This window comes from Nerophis ophidion, linkage group LG18 (assembly GCF_033978795.1).
Source record: "Nerophis ophidion isolate RoL-2023_Sa linkage group LG18, RoL_Noph_v1.0, whole genome shotgun sequence".
Lineage (NCBI taxonomy): Eukaryota > Metazoa > Chordata > Actinopteri > Syngnathiformes > Syngnathidae > Nerophis > Nerophis ophidion.
The window spans coordinates 12,235,961-12,257,091 of NC_084628.1; the positions used below are offsets into that span (position 1 = coordinate 12,235,961).

A 21,131-nucleotide genomic window follows, 5' to 3' on the forward strand; every position below is an offset into this window, starting at 1 on the left:
TGTTCTCCCCGTGAATGCGTGGGTTCCCTCCGGGTACTCCGGCTTCCTCCCACTTCCAAAGACATGCACCTGGGGATAGGTTGATTGGCAACACTAAACTGGCCCTAGTGTGTGAATGTGAGTGTGAATGTTGTCTGTCTATCTGTGTTGGCCCTGCGATGAGGTGGCGACTTGTCCAGGGTGTACCCTGCCTTCCGCCCGATTGTAGCTGAGATAGGCGCCAGCGCCCCCCGCGACCCCGAAAGGGAATAAGCGGTAGAAAATGGATGGATGGATGGACTTCACAGTTTACAGTTACATTTATTAAAATGACCTGAGCTGGGGGAGTATAATATCCTAAAAATCATGTACAAAGGACATGCAACAATTCTACCAAACAGCATTCCAAAACAGATTTGTAAAAAGACAAAGTAATTTTAATCTTAAAGGAACTTAGATCTTTAATAAATATAGTTTTAGAGCAGTGATAATGGAAATAAGTATTTCAATCGGAGGTGTTAGTTGGCACCAACTGGTTAGTATAATAAAACAATTTAAATCTCGTTCTGTATTAAAACCCATGTAAAAAATCATGATGATGAAAATATATGACCGAGTAAAATGATGTCTTTATTATTGGTTTAGTTGTTATAAAATGAAAATATGACTTTGTCATCGCCAAAATTGATAGTCAATTGTAGTATTTGTGAAAATAAGGGGCAGATATGAGTTGTGTACTTATTTTTTGCTCCTTTTCATCCATAGTTTATTTTAATGCTATGTTAATTGATTTATCTTCATTCCATTCCTCTGTTTGATTTTTTCTATGTAATAAACAAATTAACTGAACTAAACTGAACTGAATATCTATCTGCTTAAGATGGCAATTTATTACAAGTTAACTACGGATAAAACATGATTTTAATCATCTTACAGCCCTAATATAAACAACTATCCTGGATTTTTGTTAACACTTTATTATTTCCCTTCCTCCTTTTACTTTTATTACACTGTAGAGAGAAGCTAAATGTGTCAATGTGTCGGGCCTTGATGGCCCCTGTGAGAGAAATACAGAATAAAATGTGCAATCCGATCGTGGGTGATAAAAATCGACTAAAGGTGGCATGTTGTTCTCTTTTCTTTTCTTTCTTTCCGGCGTTGCAATTTATTTAAAATTAGATTTTCAGATTTAGAGTCGCTCACGATAAATAAATATATCTTGCTGATTACAAGGCGATGGCACAGTCAATCCTTTAATGAATTATTGATTGTGTGACCTTTACGTTTGTTGAGGTGTATGCTTTGTCTGCGCGCTCTGTTGCCTGCACAGAGAGTGGAACGGGAAACACAGATCCCTTTGATCACATGGGCATTTATTAACAAGTATATATTGCACAACACAACAGCAACACAGCCAATGCTAATAGCAACTAAGATTAGTGCAAGTGTAACACGCATTAGTTTTCGGTTAACAGCAGCATTGTAACAGTTTAAAGTGCATGCAGAGCTGCTAGATGTTGGCTACATGCATCTCTGCCATTCCACCGAATCGGCGACCAAACTGCATTTACTGTATTTTCTGGACGACAGGGCGCACCGGATTATATGGTGCACTGCCGATGAATGGTCTATTTTTGATATGTTTTCATATATTAGGGTTACAGGGCGCATTAAAGTAGTCATATCATTTTTTTTTTTTTTTTCAAAATTAGAAACACTTCCTTGTGGTCTACAGAACATGTAATGTTGGTTATTCGGTCAAAATATTGTTCTACAGATCATCTTTAAGCCGCTTTCTGACGGTCGCTTTCAGATGCGCAATTTTGTGGGCCGTTTTATTTACGTATCTCACCTTCAACAGTGTCTTCTACCCTTTGTTGTAACGGTGTAGCGTGCAAGGACGGGATTTGGAAGAAATGTCAAAAGATGGAACTAACTGTTTTAATGACATTCAGACTCTACTTAAATCCATAACAGAGCAGCATCTCCTCATCCGGAAACAACAACCATTTAACCGGAACTCTAATAACCAAAGTTCCTTGGGTGATTAATGTAAACTCACGACACCAGTATGTTTTAGCGCTTTCATGGCGAGTTTACTTACAGATATTACTAAGAACTTTACACTACTTTATATTAAAATTTGGCAACAGCGGTGGATGAATGTCCAATAACAAGAGGATGGAGAACATTTCAGGACTTCTACAGATCCCAAATACAGATCAGCACGTGCGAAAAGTTGCTTTGACATTATATGGTGAAACAAAATGCCAGATAACATGTCTTACCTTATACAAACACCATAATAATACCCGTATGTTTAATGCGCCGACAATCCAACAAGCGGTGTGGCTTCATAGCTTACCAAAGTCGTACAAAAACATTTTGGTAGATTTTTGAGCGCCGTGTGTAATGTTCTATATTTTCAATGGAACATTTAAAATGTTGGTGTTGTTTACTTGAGACATATTGCCATCATAGTGCATTACCTACATGTATTTTTTATGTTAGACTGCCATTTACTGGTCACACTTATCACTACACCATGTACCAAATAAAATAGCTTTGAGGTTGGTAAGCTCAACCAAATGTATTCTTTACATTAGGTGCATTAGGTTATAAGGCGCACTGTTAAGTTTTGGGGCAAAAAAACAAACATTTTAAGTGCGCCTTTTAGTTCAGAAAATACGGTAAATTAATCTCTTTTTCCTACATATTAAATGAGTCAAAATGTGTTTTGGCCCATTTCAAGCAACTTTTTGGAATTTTTTATTTTTTATTTTCCTAAGCTGAAGATTATGTATTTGACTAATAGGACAGAGTAACACAAGTGAGTCACCAGCCTAAATATTGCAAATACATAAAATAAAGTGTAGCAATTCAGCATGTATGTTAACATTGTGTTTGATCTAAGCACAACACATATTGTTTAAAAGACAATCAAAACGAAAATAATAATTTAAGTAACAGGACTGTGTTTAGATCGTAAGCACCCATAGTCATAGCATCAAATATCCACACGCAAAGCTGGGTGAATATATTTTTGACTTAACAACCTGCCAACGATTTAAATGATTCAACTTCTGGTGCACTGTGTGACTTTCATATCAAGGATTTAATGAGCTTTATGTGTCATACTTGTAAACATTTTAACATATACGGCAAGACATTTGGAATCAGGTCCCGGCAAGTATTAAGAGAAACAGCATCACATAGGCAATGAAGAAAAACAGTAACAAATGATAAATTCAAAACTACATAAGGCGTGTAACAAGAGGAATGTCATTCTCCAGACCACATATCGGGTAATATGTTGGAGTAACAAGACAAAGAAGAAACCCGGAAACACGACTTAACCTCTTAAGTCACAAGCAGTTTGTTTTTTTATTTATCTTTGCTATTTGGTGTTATTGGACCCTAATTAGAGTAAAAACTAAAACTAATCTTTTGATATGATGTACTTAGTCCATAAGTACACACATGTGTACTTCATGTGTAGTGAAATCCTATTTATTGTTTTTACCCTTTTTTTTCTCCAAGTTCTATTGTATGTTGTGCTCTTTTGACACCACCCGATAACAGTGTTAGTGTCCATATGTCGGCATAATTCAGTAGTGTCCACAATTTTGGAAATAAGATCGAAAAGGTGCTGTCCACGCATGTGGCCACTAAGGCCACATTGTTGTGTTTGTACTATACGGCCATAGATCTCTCTAAAAGAATATCCCAAAAACACCAACAATAATCCAATTACATGACTTGCATATTAACCAAGTATTAGCGCTAATCCTATTATACAGTGGGGCAAAAAAGTATTTAGTCAGCTACCGATTGTGCAAGTTTTCCCACTTAAAATGATGACAGAGGTCTGTAATTTTCATCATAGGTACACTTCAACTGTGAGAAACAGAATGTGAAAAAAAATCCAGGAATTCACATTGTAGGAATTTTAAATAATTTATTTGTAAATTAAGGTGGGAAAAGAGTATTTGGTCAACCATTCAAAGCTGTCATTGATGGAAGGAGGTTTTGCCTCTAAATCTCATGATACATGGCCCCATTCATTCTTTTTTTTAACACGGATCAATCGTCCTGTCCCCTTAGCAGAAAAACAGCCCCAAAGCATGATGTTTACCCCCCCCATGCTTCACAGTAGGTGTGGTGTTCTTGGGATGCAACTCGGTATTATTCTTCCTCCAAACACGACGATTTGAGTTTATGCCAAAACCGATACATTGATGATACAGCAGAGGATTGGGAGAATGTCATGTGGTCAGATGAAACCAAAATAGAACTTTTTGGTATAAACTCAACTCGTCGTGTTTGGAGGAAGAAGAATACTGAGTTGCATCCCAAGAACACCACACCTACTGTGAAGCATGGGGGTGGAAACATCATGCTTTGGGGCTGTTTTTCTGCTAAGGGGACAGGATGATTGATCCGTGTTAAGGAAAGAATGAATGGGGCCATGTATCGTGAAATTTTGAGCCAAAACCTCCTTCCATCAGTGAGAGCTTTGAACGGTTGACCAAATACTAATTTTTCACCATAATTCACAAATCAATTATCTTTTTTTTTTTCACATTCTGTCTCTCACAGTTGAAGTGTACCTATGATGAAAATTACAGACCTCTGTCATCATTTTAAATGGGAGAACTTGCACAATCGGTGGCTGACTAAATACTTTTTTGCCCTACTGTAAGCGCTAATACTGAGGAACTACTTTTAGCAGTGCCGTGATCAGAGTGAGGTAACTACTGTAGCTTATGCTGCTATATTGACATACTGAGCCGGTGAGCTGCTGCATTGCCTCGGAGTTGGAGAAAGTTATTTCTAGGTTATAAATCATGTCTCACACTGGAATAGTAAAAGGTTGTGGTTATAAAACAAGAAGTTAGTCAACGTTGACATTTACCTGCTTGATTATTATGGATCAGGACCTCATTAAACTATCCAACCTCTGCCGTATTAGCTCATCTATTGTTTTAAAGGGGTCATATTATGATTTTTTTTTTTCTACATTCAAAACACTTCCTTGTGGTCTACATAACATGTAATGGTGGTTCTTTGGTAACAATTGTGCATTGATGATGTTTTAGAAGGTGTCTGCAAGCCGATTTCTAACCGTCTTTTCGGGAGGTGCCGTTTTGTGAGAGATCTTATTTACGTGCCTCCACTCCAACTGCGTTTTCTCTACGCCATCCATGTTGTAGTTTTTACCGCTTCCATATGGAGTCTACTGACAGATATAAGTATTAACTATACACTACTTTATGTTAGCAATGGCAACAGCAGAGGATGCATGTGCATGTACGAGCCAGTCGGCCCCACAACAAGAGGATGGAGGGGGGAAACATGAACTTATTGACTATAACGGCGGACTCGCAAAGGCTCTGAATACTTAAATAAATGTGATTTTTGTATTTTTTTTTATTTGTAATAAATTTGCAAAATTAAATATAAACCTTTTAGATTTTTATTTTGGGGGTATGTGTGTAGACATTTGAGGAGAAAAAATGGATTTATTCCATTTTGAATAAGGCTGTAGCATAACAAAATGAATATGCTAACAAAGAAAATAAAAATACATACAAAAATATAAAAAAAAAATAGATTTGACTATGACAATCTGTATTTGAAGACAGCCCTCTTTAACGCCAACTTTTTTTATTTTATTTTTTTGTAACGCTTCATCTATTTAAGTCCTTGGCAGTTGTTTGCTTTTGTCGACCACACAATTTGCAACTATCGGAGTCTCTGCACCAAATTGAACAGAAGTGTTAATTAGAGCATTTATAGTGTACTCCACATCTAATGGGTCTTGTTGACAGTTTATTTTCTCTCCCCGTTCCTTTTGTGCCAATTTGGTGAGGAGAAATGTCAACCAGTTAATCTTGTGCCAGTAATGATGTGATAGATTGTGGTCCTCTTCCCAGAGACCTGCTGTAATTTAATTGTCAGCATGCTGACATTAGGTTGAAGTAAGGAAACTGTCAAGAAAACAGGCGGAGTGGGGAGAACACTCATTTCTCTTTATTAAATTTTACTTTACACTCGTTTTGTTGTTTTTATTTTTAGGGAATAAGTGGTAGAAAATGGATGGATGGATGGAACTTATTACTGACGTTTCGGCAAGGTTGGAAAAAAACTTCCTTCCTGTGTTACAGTTTCACTTAAAAGCCCCTATGTTCACCTCTACAATCCCTTTTCTGGTTATGGTTGATTGCTCAAACATCTCACATACAGTAGGAAGGGGGATTCACATGGCCCCATTCGTCGAGGTTTCCCCGACACATGAAACGTGACAAATTGGGGCAGCGCTCTATACACTTTAGCCGCCAAATGGCAGTAGAGTGTTGAATATCTTTAAATGTGTTTTGTGGCAATTCCAACTTCGACCACAGCCTCAGTTGCTATTTAGATTGGCGCTTTCCATCATTTTCAGCATATTGCATTGCAAAAATGATTAACCCCCATCTTCCTCGCCCACCAGATCCACCCAGGAGTGGGGCCATATGAATCCCTTCCCTACTGTAACTGGAGGGTTGTTCGAGTTCATTCTGTTAATGATGAAAAACAAACCAGTCTTGGTCCCTTGATGTAAACAATAAAAAATAAAAATAAATATTTGATTGTAACTCCACAAGCGTTTACAAGTTGCATAGTCGATGCACACTTCATGATAAAAGAGAAATCCAATGAGCTCCGGTGGATAGATTCCAATTATGCAAAAAGTTTCTAACAAAAGGGATGTTGCCCAAGTATATGAATATATATCTATATATATATATATATATATATATATATATATATATATATATATATATATATATATAAATATACATATATATATATATATGAATATATATATATATATATATATATATATATATATATATATATATATATATATATATATATATAATCAAATGCTTTTTAAATACAATATATATATATATATATATATATATATATATATATATATATATATTTTTGTATTTAAAAAGCATTTGATTAGTTTTGTCTATAGCAAAACAGAAATAATAAGGACTGTTCAATCTGAACAGTCCTTATAGAGACTGTATGAATTCATTTTCAAGTGTGTGTAAGTGGGTCTGAATTTAAATTTATAAAGAAATATTATTTTGTCATTTTTTATGTCCACAGAAACATTTTTTGTCATTCCTCCCAACTTTGATCAAAGAAAACTAACTTTATTTTTAGGATGTGTGTATTCAGGAGTTGGAGGAGAGGTGTGTTTTGCCTCATTCATGTTATAGCCTTGGGGTATGACAGTCCATCCCTAGATTTTCTAAGTAGTGTATACAGAATACAAGAAGTGAGCAAACGTAGGCTTACTTTTTTCCTTCACATGGTTGGAAAACAAGGCTATGTCAATCTCTAGCTTTAAGCTAATGCTAGCGCGTAAGACATGTATTTGGGGCGGATCTTGTGGGGTACACTGTGACATTTGCTACGCAAACTAATAGCGTGGATGGTTGTGATAAAAATTTTACTTGTGACAAAACATAACACTTAACTGACATGCAACTCCACAATGGAAACACACAACAAATTAAACAAAACATAATGATTAGATTTTTCATATCCAAAAGAGGATGGGGAAGAAGTTTAACTTAAATAATCCATCTAGCCTTCTTGTCAATGGCATCTTTATAATGAGTAATTTACTGATCTTAGCTCATTATTTTATTAATACACTTTATTTCACATATAAACACGTTTTTTTGCACAACACATACCGTATCTACTGTACATATATAGGCACATATGCAAGTACTAAGTGACAGTAACACCAACAAATATTAGGCAAATAAACATCCAAATAATACCATCCATCCATCTCGTATTGTTTTATATATTAAAATGTATATAATGTATTTGTATCATGAATTTGTATCTCTTGTTAAACTGAACTATGGTTCGGCATTATTTCAAAGTGCATAGTCAGTATATGGTCGATTCCGTAGTGAAAAAATTGATATAAATAAGGATAAGTATGTATTACATTTTAACAGCAGTATAAATGGACCCGTGTTACAGTAGTCAGTAACCGGGTATTAACAGTTAGCCAGCGATTACTATTCCTAGAGAGAATCATGCAGGAAGTCCTACACGAGCACCAGACTACACTATCATTAAACGGCAGGCCAATCTGCAATCTACGTTTTGTAGATGATATCGACCTCTTGGCAACCCCAGCTCCGAACTGCAGGACCTTACAAATTATGCACAGCAGCTGGTGCCTATGGAATGAAGGTCAGCACAGCCAAATCAAAGGGAAGGGTGAACACCTCAAAGAACTCAAGGACCAACATAATGATGGATGGGGAACAACTGAAGGAAGTGCCAGATTTAGACACCTGGGAGCAAAACTGGCCAAAGATGACACATCGGATCGCCACCGCAACAGCAGCAATGACCAAACTAAGCAAAATATTTAAGAGCAACATCAACTTCAAGACAAAGTTCAAACTTTACAAATCCCTAATAACGTCAATATTTCTGTATGGACGTGAGACCTGGACACTCATTCTAGAATCAGAACGGAAAATACAAGCCTTTGAAAACAAATGCCTCAGAATAATACTCAAGGTAACATACGACGAACACTAAACCAATGAGTATGTGCGAGGTGAGGTCGACAGACTCGTTGGTCACAAAGAACCCCTGCTCCAAAGAGGCGAAAGAAGGAAATTAGCTTGGTTGGGCCACACATGTCGCCACGACACCCTGTGCAAGACCTTCATGCAGGGCACACTAGAGGGTTGAAGGAGGCGAGGAAGACCACGGAAATCCTGGACAGACAACATCAAGACATGGACGGACCTGTCGACCCCAGAGCTATTGACAGCCACTGAGGACCGTGGGAACTGGCGCACGCTGGCTGGTACTTCATCGCGGTTAACATGACAGTCATGGGAAAGAGTGAGTGTGATAGATTACTAACCAGTTTTGAAACAATCATTTATATGCCCAAAAATATATTGTCATAATAGTTATTGTAACAACCTGCAATTTGGATCACAATATAGATTTTAGGCCAGATTCCCCATCCCTATACAACAGGGGTGTCAAACTCAAATACAGAGTGGGCCAAAATTTTAAACGGAACAAAACCGCGGGCCAAGGTTGAACAAATTAACCTTTTAATAGGGACCTAAACAAGTTTTGCATTAAATATTGAACAAGCAAGGCTTATATAACTTTAGTGACATGCAAAATCCAGTTTAAAATAATAATGACAATAATAATAATCCAAAGACTATCAATGGCATATCAAATAAAATAAAAATAAAAATGTTATGTCTTTTTTTCTATTTGCAATCTTCTGAGGTAAATATAAAAATGTTTCCACAGGCTAATAATACATTTGAAAATAAAATAACAATAATGAGTGAACCAAACATTCAAGCCTTGAAGTAGCAAGAGAAAATGCATGAATAAAACGTTAATTATTGGTCAGTTTGCTGGAAGTTTCCCGGAAGAGTTAGTGCTGCAAGGGTTTCTGGGTATTTGTTCTGTTGTGTTACGGTGCGGATTTTCACCCGAAATGTGTTTGTCATTCTTGTTTGGTGTGGGTTCACAGTGTGGAGCATATTTGTAACAGTGCTAAAGTTGTTTATACAACCACCCTCAGTGTGACCTGTATGGCTGTTGACCAAGTATGCCTTGCATTCACTTGTGCGTGTGTGTAAAAGCCACAAATATTATGTGACACGCTGTTAGTATGGCGGAAAAGCGGACGGGACGACAGGTTGTAGAGAACGCTAAAGGCAGTGCCTTAAATGCACACCCCCAATATAGTTGTCCAGGTGGAAACCGGTAGAAATTCGGGAGAATGGTTGCCCCGGGAGATTTTTGGGAGGGGCACTGAACTTCGGGAGTCTACCGGGAAAATTTGGAGGGTTGGCAAGAATGAGTATTAGCGGTGAACGCGGTGTTACAGCGGCACTGACGCTGTATAACACCGGCGGGCCAGCTCTAATGCTAAATTGATATTGCCTCAAGGGTCAAATTAAATTACACGGCGGGCCAGATTCGGCCCACGGGCCAGAGTTTGACACCCATGCTATACAACATCAAGAAAAGAAAAAAATATTGTATCGTAAGGTTAATTAAAGTGATATGTTCATATTTAGTCACACTCTTATTATATATTGCACTAAAAATGGGTTTAGTCAGTTTATTTTGATACTGTACATAGCCCAAACATTTTGCCTCCAACGGCCAAAGTGAAAATATGCCAATGTTCTGCAGGCCAAAGACAGCATTTTTTTTTTAGTCGGGGTAGTAGTTCCGATACAACTTTCTCATTTATATTGGTGCTTTGTGTACTGGCAGTTGCCAATATTGGTTTTATACCATATCAGCAGGAATCATACATATTTGCACTATTGTGTAATAAGGAATGTTATAAAAGGTTTGGTCAAGTGAAGTTAGTCAAACAGAGAACAATGGTAGGTATGATAATTCAACAATTAAAAACAATTAACTCCCTGTAATGGACTAATGACATAACTTCAGAAGGGCCTGGGAACGTCACACATAGGGGTCCGGGTCAGAGAGCGGACCTGGTGAAGCCAGGCTCGGAGCTCTCATTCTTCAAGTTAAAGCTGAATAAAACAACATTTGAGCAGATTAATGGAACAGAAGAGACTGTCCATGGAGAATTAGAGAGCCAAGAAAATGGACATCCAGAGCATCATGGGCAAGTTCGCAAATCTCAAAGCTTGTCGTATGCCCTTCAAATAATGGTGAGTCGACCTATAGTGCTTCATATAGAAAATTTGTTTGCACATGATAATGTGGGCCAGTTTTACTAAACTTTATAGATATTGATAAAAGCTACAAGCCTACTTTACTGTCATTGGTGAAAATGCCCATGTTAAAGTGGGTGTCCAAATGATGTGGTCACTATCCATGGTGCTGAACTTCTTTGAATGTGTGTTGTTGTATTACTAGAGGCCAAATAGTCTATATTTTGTTGTTGTTCTATTGGTTTTTAGTAGTTACCTCATATCCATTTGATGGAATTCAAAGACTACCTTTACATTGCAGGCCAAAGTGGCCCAAATCAGATTTTTTTGGAGATCGGGTTTTTTCCAGTCGAGTGTTTACACCGCAAGTAAAATGGGATTTTTATTAGACCCCAGTCCAAACAAACACGCAAAGGGTCCAATGTGTTTGACGTCACTTGCATGCACATTTCGATAAAGTGAAAACAAAGGAAGTTGACCAGAAGAAAGTCGCTACTACAAAATAAAATGAAAGTCGCAACACCTTAACATTTATCAAAGTAATATAATGTAAGAATGGATGTATATGGTTTAATATATTTGGGAGGGTTGTAATATTTTTTTATGGGTCTTAGGTAGAGGAAACACGTACATCAGCGTGGATCTACGGGCGTTTTATTTTTCCACACTGTCAATTCTGGTCTTTCAACAATTGCTATTTCTTTGGAATCTAAATATAAATGTATATACTACATATACTCTATTATTTGCGCACCAATGACAAGTGATACACTAAAAATGTGGTTGTCTTAAATACAAAAGTAGACTTTGCTCACCGAAACCGGATGTTGTGATGAAATATCCACTTCCGCTGGCGATTGCATCTTTCCTCGTGCACACGATTGACGTAGCTCGCCCGAACCCTAAGAAAAAGTCACATTCAGGTCATATTCAGGTCGCAATAGATTTAGACTGAAGTCACAAGATGTATAGAAAAGATCAGATTCCAATCGGATTCAGGACTACCTCCTGATGCAGCTTGAATCTGATGCGTAAAGATCAAAATTGAAAGTCTTTGGAGTGTTCAGACTGGCGAAAAAAAATCAGAATTGTGTCACTTGAGGACAAATAAAAGAAGAGATTTGTTGTGCAGTGTAAACAGGGCCAAAATGACGTAGTTGCTCTCCGTGGTGCTGAAGCTTGTAAAGCTTGTATGCTCTTGCGTGTGTTCTAAAATTATTTTCTGATGAGCCATATTATTTAGGTTAAAAGGCTTGGTCATGTGCTCGGCCCCTGGCTCGGCTCTAAATCGTTCCACGAGTTACTTTTGCTGTCTTTAAATTTATATATATATATATATATATATATATATATATATATATATATATATATATATATATATATATATATATATTAGAGCTGTGAATCTTTGAGTGTCGCACGATTCGATTCAATATCGATTATTGGGGTCACAATTCGATAATATATCGATTTTTTCGATTCGATTCGATTCTCGATTCAAAAACGATATTTTTCCGATTAAAAACGATTCTGTATTCATTCAATACATAGGATTTCAGCAGGATCCACCCCGGTCTGCTGACATGCTAGCAGAGTAATAGATTTAAAAAAAAAAACAACTTTTATAATTGTAAAGGACAATGTTTTATCAACTGATTGCAATAATGTAAATTTGTTTTATATATTAAACAAACCAAAAATGTGACTTATTATATCTTTGTGAAAACATTGGACACAGTGTTTTGTCAAGCTTATGAGATGCGATGCAAGTGTAAGCCACTGTGACACTATTGTTCTTTTTTTTATTTTTATAAATGTCTAATGATAATGTCAGTGAGGGATTTTTAATTACTGCGATGCTGAAATTATAATTAATATTGATACTGTTGATGATAATATTCATTTTTGTTTAATTTCTTTTGGTTTGTTCTGTGTCATGTTTGTGTCTCCTCTCAATTGCTCTGTTTATTGCAGTTCTGAGTGTTGCTGGGTCAGGTTTGGTTTTGGAATTGGATTGCATTGTTATGGTATTGCTGTGTAGTGGTTTGTTGGATTGATTAAAAAATAGAAAAATAAAAAAATATTTTTTAAAAATAAGAATCGATTCTGAATCGCACAACGTAAACGATTCAATTTGTATTCGAATCGATTTTTTCCCACACCCCTAATATATATATATGTGTGTGTATATATATATATATATATATATATAAAAAAAAATATATATATATATATATATATATATACTACTTTGCCAAAAGTATTTGGCCACCTATCCAAATGATCAGAATCAGCTGTCCCAATTACATGGCCCGGCCACAGTTGTATAAAGTCAATCAATTAGGCATGGAGACTTTTTCTACAAAGATTCGTGAAAGAATGGGCCGCTTTCAGGAGCACAGTGATTTCCAGTGTGTGGTGAAGTGAAGGGAAATATATTTATATAGCACTTTTGTGGAACTGTCCTAAGATGCCACTTGTGCAACAAATCCATTGGGGAAATTTCCTCGCTCCTAAATATTCCAAAGTCAACTGTTGGCTTTATTATAAGAAAATGTAACGGTTTGGGAACTACACCAACTCAGCCACAAAGTGGCAGGCCACGTAAACTGACGGAGAGGGTTCAGCGGAGGCTGAAGGGCATAGTGCAAAGACTTTCTGCACAGTCAGTTGCTACAGAGCTCCAAACTTCATGCGACTTTCTAATTAGCCCACGTACAGTGCGCAGAGAGCTTCATGGAATGGGTTTCAATGCCGCTTAGCTGCAACCAAGCCATACGACACCAAGTCCAATGCAAAGCGTTGGATGCAGTGGTGTAAAGCACATCGCCACTGGACTCTAGAGCAGTGGAGACCTGTTATCTGGAGTGATGAATCACGCTTTTTGATCTGGCAATCTGATGGACTAGTCTGGGTTCGGAGATTGCCAGGAGAACACTACATTTCGGACTGCAATGTGCCGAATGTGAAATTTGGTGGAGGAGGAATTATGGTGTGGGTTGGTTTTTCAGGAGTTGGGCTCGGCCCCTTAGTTGCTGTAAAAATAACCATTCCGTGCTCCCAACCTTGTGGGAACAGTTTGGAGCGGGCCCCTTCCTCTTCAACATGATTGTGCACCAGTGCACAAAGCAAGATCCATAAAGACATGGATGACAGAGTCTGGTGTGGCTGAACTTGACTGGCCTGCACAGAGTCCTGACCTGAACCCGATAGAACCCCTTTGGGACGAATTAGAACAGAGACTGAGAGCCAGGCCTTCTTGACCAACATCAGTGTGTGATTTCACAAATGCGCTTTTTGAAGAATGGTCGAAAATTCCTATAAACACAATCCACAGCCTTGTGGACAGCCTTCCCAAAAGAGTTAAAGCTGTAATAACTGCAAAAGGTGGACCGATGTCATATTGAACCCTATGGGTTAGGAATGGGATGGCACTTCAAGGGTTGCATATCGCTGCCGTTGTGTCCTTGGGCAGGACACTTCACCCTTTGCCCCCGGTGCCGCTCACACTGGTGAATGAATGATGAATGAATGATTGGTGGTGGTCGGAGGGGCCGTAGGCGCAAACTGGCAGCCACGCTTCCGTCAGTCTACCCCAGGGCAGCTGTGGCTACATATGTAGCTTACCACCACCAGGTGTGAATGAATGATGGGTTCCCACTTCTCTGTGAACGCTTTGAGTATCTAACAATAGAAAAGCGCGATATAAATCGAATCCATTATTATTATTATTATTATTATATGTGAGTCAAGGCAGGTGGCCAAATACTTTTGGCAATTTAGTTCCTATATAATTACCTTGCATGCAGTCGGCTTTTGTCAAACCGTTTGGACACCCCTGATCTAAATGCTGCTCGATGAGCTTCGTGGTAAATGCCACAACAGGAGGAACACACACACACACACACACACACACACTCACACCAACACTAATGATGCTAATCCCACATTGCACAGCTGCGAGCGGTTACGTGACTCAGGTTGCCATGTTGCAGCCCGCTGGACGCCGATGACGACATGAGTGTCCGTCTGTGTGGAAGTGGGCCACGGGGAGGAAGCGTAAAATGGGTCGGACTCGCCAATGGTTCACTGCGGGCCGGGTCGGAGACACTCCTCACACATCTCAGCCTGCAGCATGAGGCCCAGCAGTGGGTGTAATAATGCCTAATTGTTCTATTGGGTGGGGGGTTATTGAATTATGCACACAAGCGTGGAAGACAGGGACGTGGGGGGGGGGGGTGCTTGAGCCCACCGCCCAGGGGTTGTGACCAAGCCTCGGCTCAACGCTGTAATGGTGGGAGGACGGAAAACAATGAGTCACTTCTTTAATGAGCTGAAGAGCATGTGGTCGCTCACGTGTGAAGCAAACTACACCACGGACGCTGGGAAGAAGCAACGTGCTTTAAGGCTTGGAAATGGCGTCAACAAAGCGTCAAATGATATCAAGTTATCAAGAGGAAATGAGCGCAATACATAGATATCCCAACATAAATGGAGACGGATACTTTTGCCTTAAAAAGTCTGATTTTTTTTTGGTGCAGCTATAAATCAAGCACTGTGATTCTTTACTGCCCCCCTGTGCTCATACGCTACAACATAAACGGCAGCTGCTCATTTGTGATTATTTTCTTTAAGACTAATTTTAGCTAGAGTTGAATTTATTTCAAACATTATTCAAGCTACATTCAACATATCCAGAAAAGTGTAGGTAGAACTTATTCAAACTAATCACAATGCTTCCACGGCACGGTCACCTCCCGTCTCTCAGTCACTCGAAATGATTTGATTTGATTTGATATTGTAGCTGAGATAGGCTGTGTCACGCCAAATTTCTTCCCCCCTACAACACCCCCCCCCCCCCCCCCATTTACTTCCGGGGTCTTGATTAATACAGACGTTTTGTTAACGCAATATTTTAAAAATATGATGCAATATCATAACAATACAGACGTTTTGTTAACGCAATATTATAAAAAAAAAAATTAAAAAAACAATTTACAAACACAAGCTATGGGATGACATAAGAGGAAACGTGTTTGTAAATTGTTTTTAAATTTTTTTTTATAATATAGCGTTAACAAAACGTCTGTATTTTTATAATATTGCATCATATTTTTACAATATAGCGTTAACAAAACGTCTATATTAATCATGACCCCGGAAGTAAATTAAAATAAATAAATAAATAAATAAATGGGTTGTACTTGTATAGCGCTTTTCTACCTTCAAGGTACTCAAAGCGCTTTGACACTACTTCCACATTTACCCATTCACACACACATTCACACACTGATGGAGGGAGCTGCCATGCAAGGCGCCAACCAGCACCCATCAGGAGCAAGGGTGAAGTGTCTTGGTCAGGACACAACATACGTGACGAGGTTGGTGCAAGGTGGGATTTGAACCCGGGACCTTCAGGTTGCGCACGGCCACTCTCCCACTGCGCCACGCCGTCCCTAAAGGGGAAGGTTTTTGTAGGGGGGAAGAAATTTGGCGTGACAGCTGCAGCGCCCCCCGCGACCTCAGAGGGAATAAGCGGTAGAAAATGGATGGCTATTTTTTATTTCAAATATGCAAAAAAGCAAGAGCAAACCTGATCCAAAGCAGTGCTATAGCCTTAACAGGCATTATAACAAAATAAAAACAATTGAAAATAAAAAATGAAAATAAATATGCAAAATGAGCAATGGACTTTTTATCTTTTATTCCTATTTTTTATTTTTGAAAATAACTGAGAAGAAGTTTACACATAATAATCAAGAACATTATGTTGCAAATGATGACTCATTTGCACATGTGAACGCTAAATGCCCTTAAAAATCAGACCCCCACTTTTTATTTTGCGTGATGACGACATTTCACTGATAGCTGGAGGTTTGGAGAAAAATGTCAAGTGTAATTAAGGGCGCAGAAAGAGGTGATTGAACACCTCCGTATGCGACACTACTGTAATTATTCCACGGACCCACTAATGTATGCAAGGAAGTTCGTCGAAGTTGCTCCAAAACCTGTATGTACCTTTCAGGATCAACGGTTCCTTCACAGATGTGTATATTACCCATGATTTGGGCACTAATACACCCCCATACCATCACAGATGCTGGCTTTTCAACTTTGTACCTATTACAATCCGGATGACACGACGTCCACAGTCTCCAAAAACAATTTGAAATGTGGACTCGTTAAACCACAGAACACTTTTTCACTTTGCATCAGTCCATCTTAGATGAGCTCGGGTCCAGCGAAGCAGGCAGCATTTCTGGGTGTTGTTGATAAATGTATTTCGCTTTGCATAGTAGAGTTTTAACTTGCAATTACAGATGTAGCGACAAACTGTAGTTACTGACAGTGGTTTTCAGAAGTGTTCCTGAGCCCATGTGGTGATATCCTTTACACACTGATGTCGCTTTTTGAAGCAGTACCGCCTGAGGGATTCAATGTCCGTAATATCATTGCTTGCCTGCAGTGATTTCTCCAGATTCTCTGAACCTTTTGACGATATTACAGACCGTAGATGGTGAAATCCTTGAATTCTTTACAATAGCTCATTGAGAAATGTTCTTAAACTGTTGGACAATTTGCTCACGCATTTGTTCACAAAGTGGTGACCCTCGCCCCATCATTGTTTGTGAATGACTGAGCATTTATACCCAATCATGGCACCCACCTGTTCCCAATTAGCCTGTGCATCTGTGGGACGTTCCAAATAAGTGTTTGATGAGCATTCCTCAACGTTCTCAGTCTTTTTTGCAACTTGTGCCGGATTTTTAAACATGTTGCAGGCATCAAATTCCAATTGAGCTAATATTTGCAAAAAATAACAAAAGTTTTCCAGTTCGAACGTTAAGTATCTTATCTTTGCAGTTTATTGAATGTATATTGAAAAGGATTTGGAAATCATTGTGTATTGTTTTTATTTACGATTTACACAACGTGCCAACTTCACTATTTTCGGGGTTTGTACATGCCGTAACCTGGATATTAACTCAGCTATGGAGACATTGTTATTGTAGGAGCTAAAACCAAGGAACTACTTTTCTGGCACAGTGACAGAGCACCTTGCTCACAACGCCTCAGGCTACTAGCTACTAGAGCTGCTGCTCTTTCCCTAGACCCTTTCAGGCGTGTAAAAGCTAATGCTAGGTTATAAATCATGCCGCTCATTTATATACTGGGATGAGAGCACCCTTTGAGAAATAAAGAAGAACATTGAAAAAAAGAGGAACATTTCTCTCAGCATGCAGTGCTGCCATGCAAACCCTACAAGGATATTTTGAAAATCAAGACTACATTTCCTGCAATTGGGTGCATTTCTGCACTATTTTATACCTTTAGATTTATTCTCATTTATTAACCTTCTTGGGCTGTCTTTTTTTACACTTATATGTCCCATGTCATGAAAAATAATAGTTTTTTTAGTACATCATTTAATAACATTATTATTATTGAAAATGTAATGTAAAATTCTACAACATGCATACAAAGACTGTTCTCGAGAAGGACGCTATCCTGTAGCCACGCCCCCTTGGGTAATATACTTCCGGTGTTGTGACCCCTGTTTACAACCGTTACGTCAAACATATACCTTTTCGCTGGCTATAAATAAATACTATAGAACTACAACTGGTTTAGGAACTAACAGTTTTTGGATTTTCATCATTCAAAGTGGACAGCTGTCAACGTTGTGCAGTGGCGGGCTGTGCGTTTCCCACCTAGGCCTTCAGTGATGTCCGACTTCAATGATTACCTCTCAAAATACCACAGAGCAATACTATGCAGGAACACATTTACGCACTACTGGGCACTGTACAAAACGGGTTAGTTTCTGGCACATTTAAAGGGGAAGATTATCACCAGACCTATTTAAGCGTCAATATATACCTTGATGTTGCAGAAAAAACACCATGTATTTTTTCAAACCGATTTCCGAACTCTAAATGGGTGAATTTTGGCAAATTAAACACCTTTCTATTTATCGCTCTCGGAGCGATGACGTCAGAACGTGACATCACCTAGGCAATAAAGCCGCCATTTTCTCTAACACTGTACAAACACCGGCTCTCAGCTCTGTTATTTTCCGTTTTTTCGACTATTTTCTGGAACCTTGGATACATCATGCCTCGTCGGTGTGTTGTCGGAGGGTGTAACAACACTAACAGGGAGGGATTCAAGTTGCACCACTGGCCCGAAGATGCGAAAGTGGCAAGAAATTGAACGAAATTTGTTCAAAATACGAGGGGGTGGGGAAAGCCGACGAAATGGTCAGTCGTTTGTTCCGCACACTTTACCGACGAAAGCTATGCTACTACAGAGATGACAGGATTGTGTGGATATCCTGGGACACTCAAAGTAGATGCATTTCCAACCATAAAGTCAAATAAATCTGCCGCCAGACCCCCATTGAATGTGCTGCAGTGTCTGCACATTTTACCGGCGGTGCTAAGGCAGACATGGCACAGAGATGTATGGATAACCTGCAGATGCATTTCCAACGATAAAGTCAACGAAATCAAAAAGGTGAGTTTTGTTGATGTTGTTCACTTATGTTCTAATCAGACATATTTGGTCGCGGCATAATTGCCAGCTAATCGATGCTAACAGGCTATTTAAGCTAGCTGTATATACATTTGAAACTATATTTTCATCCAGCGTTTCCCTCCACCCACATTTAATGCCAAACAAACACTTACCAATCAACAGATTTAAGTTGATCCAGTGTCACAAGATGTGAAACGTCCGATCGTTGGTCTGCACATTTTACCGGCGATGCTAAGGCAGACATGGCCGAATAGTGTCAGTAGCTGTTCGCTCAATAGCTTCAGTTTCTTCTTCAATTTTGTTTTCGCTATCTGCCTCCATACTCCAACCATCCGTTTCAATACATGCGTAATCTGTTGAATCGCTTAAGCCGCTGAAATCCGAGTCTGAATCCGAGCTAATGTCGCTATATCTTGCTGTGCTATCCGTATTGGCATCACTGGATGACGTCACAGGAAAATGGATGGTGGCTTCAAAGATAACGAAAATCAGGCACTTTAAAGCCTTTTTTAGGGATATTCCGGGATGGGTAACATTTTGAAAAAAACTTAGAAAAATAAAATAAGCCACTGGGAACTGATTTTTACTGGTTTTAACCTTTCTGAAATTCTGATAATGTTCCCCTTTAAAAATCGATGAACCCGCATTGGCAATTAAAAACATATTGGTACTGTCAAAATTACAATTGCAAAAAAAATATTAAAAATAAATATATAAAATTCTGAACACACATTTCATCGCCGGCACAGCTGAGGTAGCTTCCGGGGTTGACCAACATTGTCTCACAAGATGTAGTCTCTCTTTAAATATCCTTCTTGATATTGGCCTTACAAATTTATATGTGGTCTTGTCTAATTGAAAAAGATGCAAGCGATGTTGGCTTAATTCTTTAAGTTTACTCCACATCAAAAACATCAAGGTGCCAACATTATTAGTGATTCCCAAAGCCAAAAAAAAGTCTGCGGGCTATAGAGCGTTTTCCGTTCGGGCTCCAGTACTCTGGAATGCCCTCCCGGTAACAGTTCGAGATGCCACCTCAGTAGAAGCATTTAAGTCTCACCTTAAAACTCATTTGTATACTCTAGCCTTTAAATAGACTCCCTTTTTAGACCATTTGATCCGCCGTTTCTTTTCTTTTTCTTCTATGTCCCACTCTCCCTTGTGGAGGGGGTCCGGTCCGATCCAGTGGCCATGTACTGCTTGCCTGTGTATCGGCTGGGGACATCTCTGCGCTGCTGATCCGCCTCCGCTTGGGATGGTTTCCTGCTGGCTCCGCTGTGAATGGGACTCTCGCTGCTGTGTTGGATCCGCTTTGGACTGGACTCTCGCGACTGTGTTGGATCCATTGTGGGTTGAACTTTCACAGTATCATGTTAGACCCGCTCGACATCCATTGCTTTCCTCCTCTCTCTCTCTAAGGTTCTCATAGTCATAGTCATCATTGTCACCGATGTCCCACTGGGTGTGAGTTTTCCTTGCCCTTATGTGGGCCTACCGAGGATGTCGTGGTGGTCTGTGCAGCCCTTTGAGACACTAGTGATTTAGGGCTATATAAGTAAACATTGATTGATTGATTGATTGACCTTCAACAACCGAAACGGAGCTACTGGGCATGCTCTTTACTACTTTGGCGTGCTGGGTAATGGAGTTATTATGTTACCTGGCTCATAACATCAGTATATATCTGCTTTAGGCCAGCTAGAAGGCCTTACTGACAACAACTCGGGATTTGATTGGCTATCGCAACTGTCTGTCAAATGTTTGTGCCCGTTCACTTACAGTGCACAGACATTGTTGATTCTGAAGGCCCTGGGCAGATTTGGTACAGCATAG

General features: G+C 39.0%; 1 long non-coding RNA gene across 1 annotated transcript in view; it reads right to left on the reverse strand.

The window, feature by feature from the left end:
* Positions 1-11,572: 11,572 nt before the first annotated feature.
* The window catches only part of LOC133537594 (uncharacterized), a 247,693-nt gene continuing 238,134 nt past the window's right edge, over positions 11,573-21,131 (reverse strand). The window contains exon 4 of the long non-coding RNA XR_009802736.1: positions 11,573-11,662. This is a non-coding gene — a long non-coding RNA (uncharacterized LOC133537594). The remainder of the gene's footprint in view (positions 11,663-21,131) is intronic.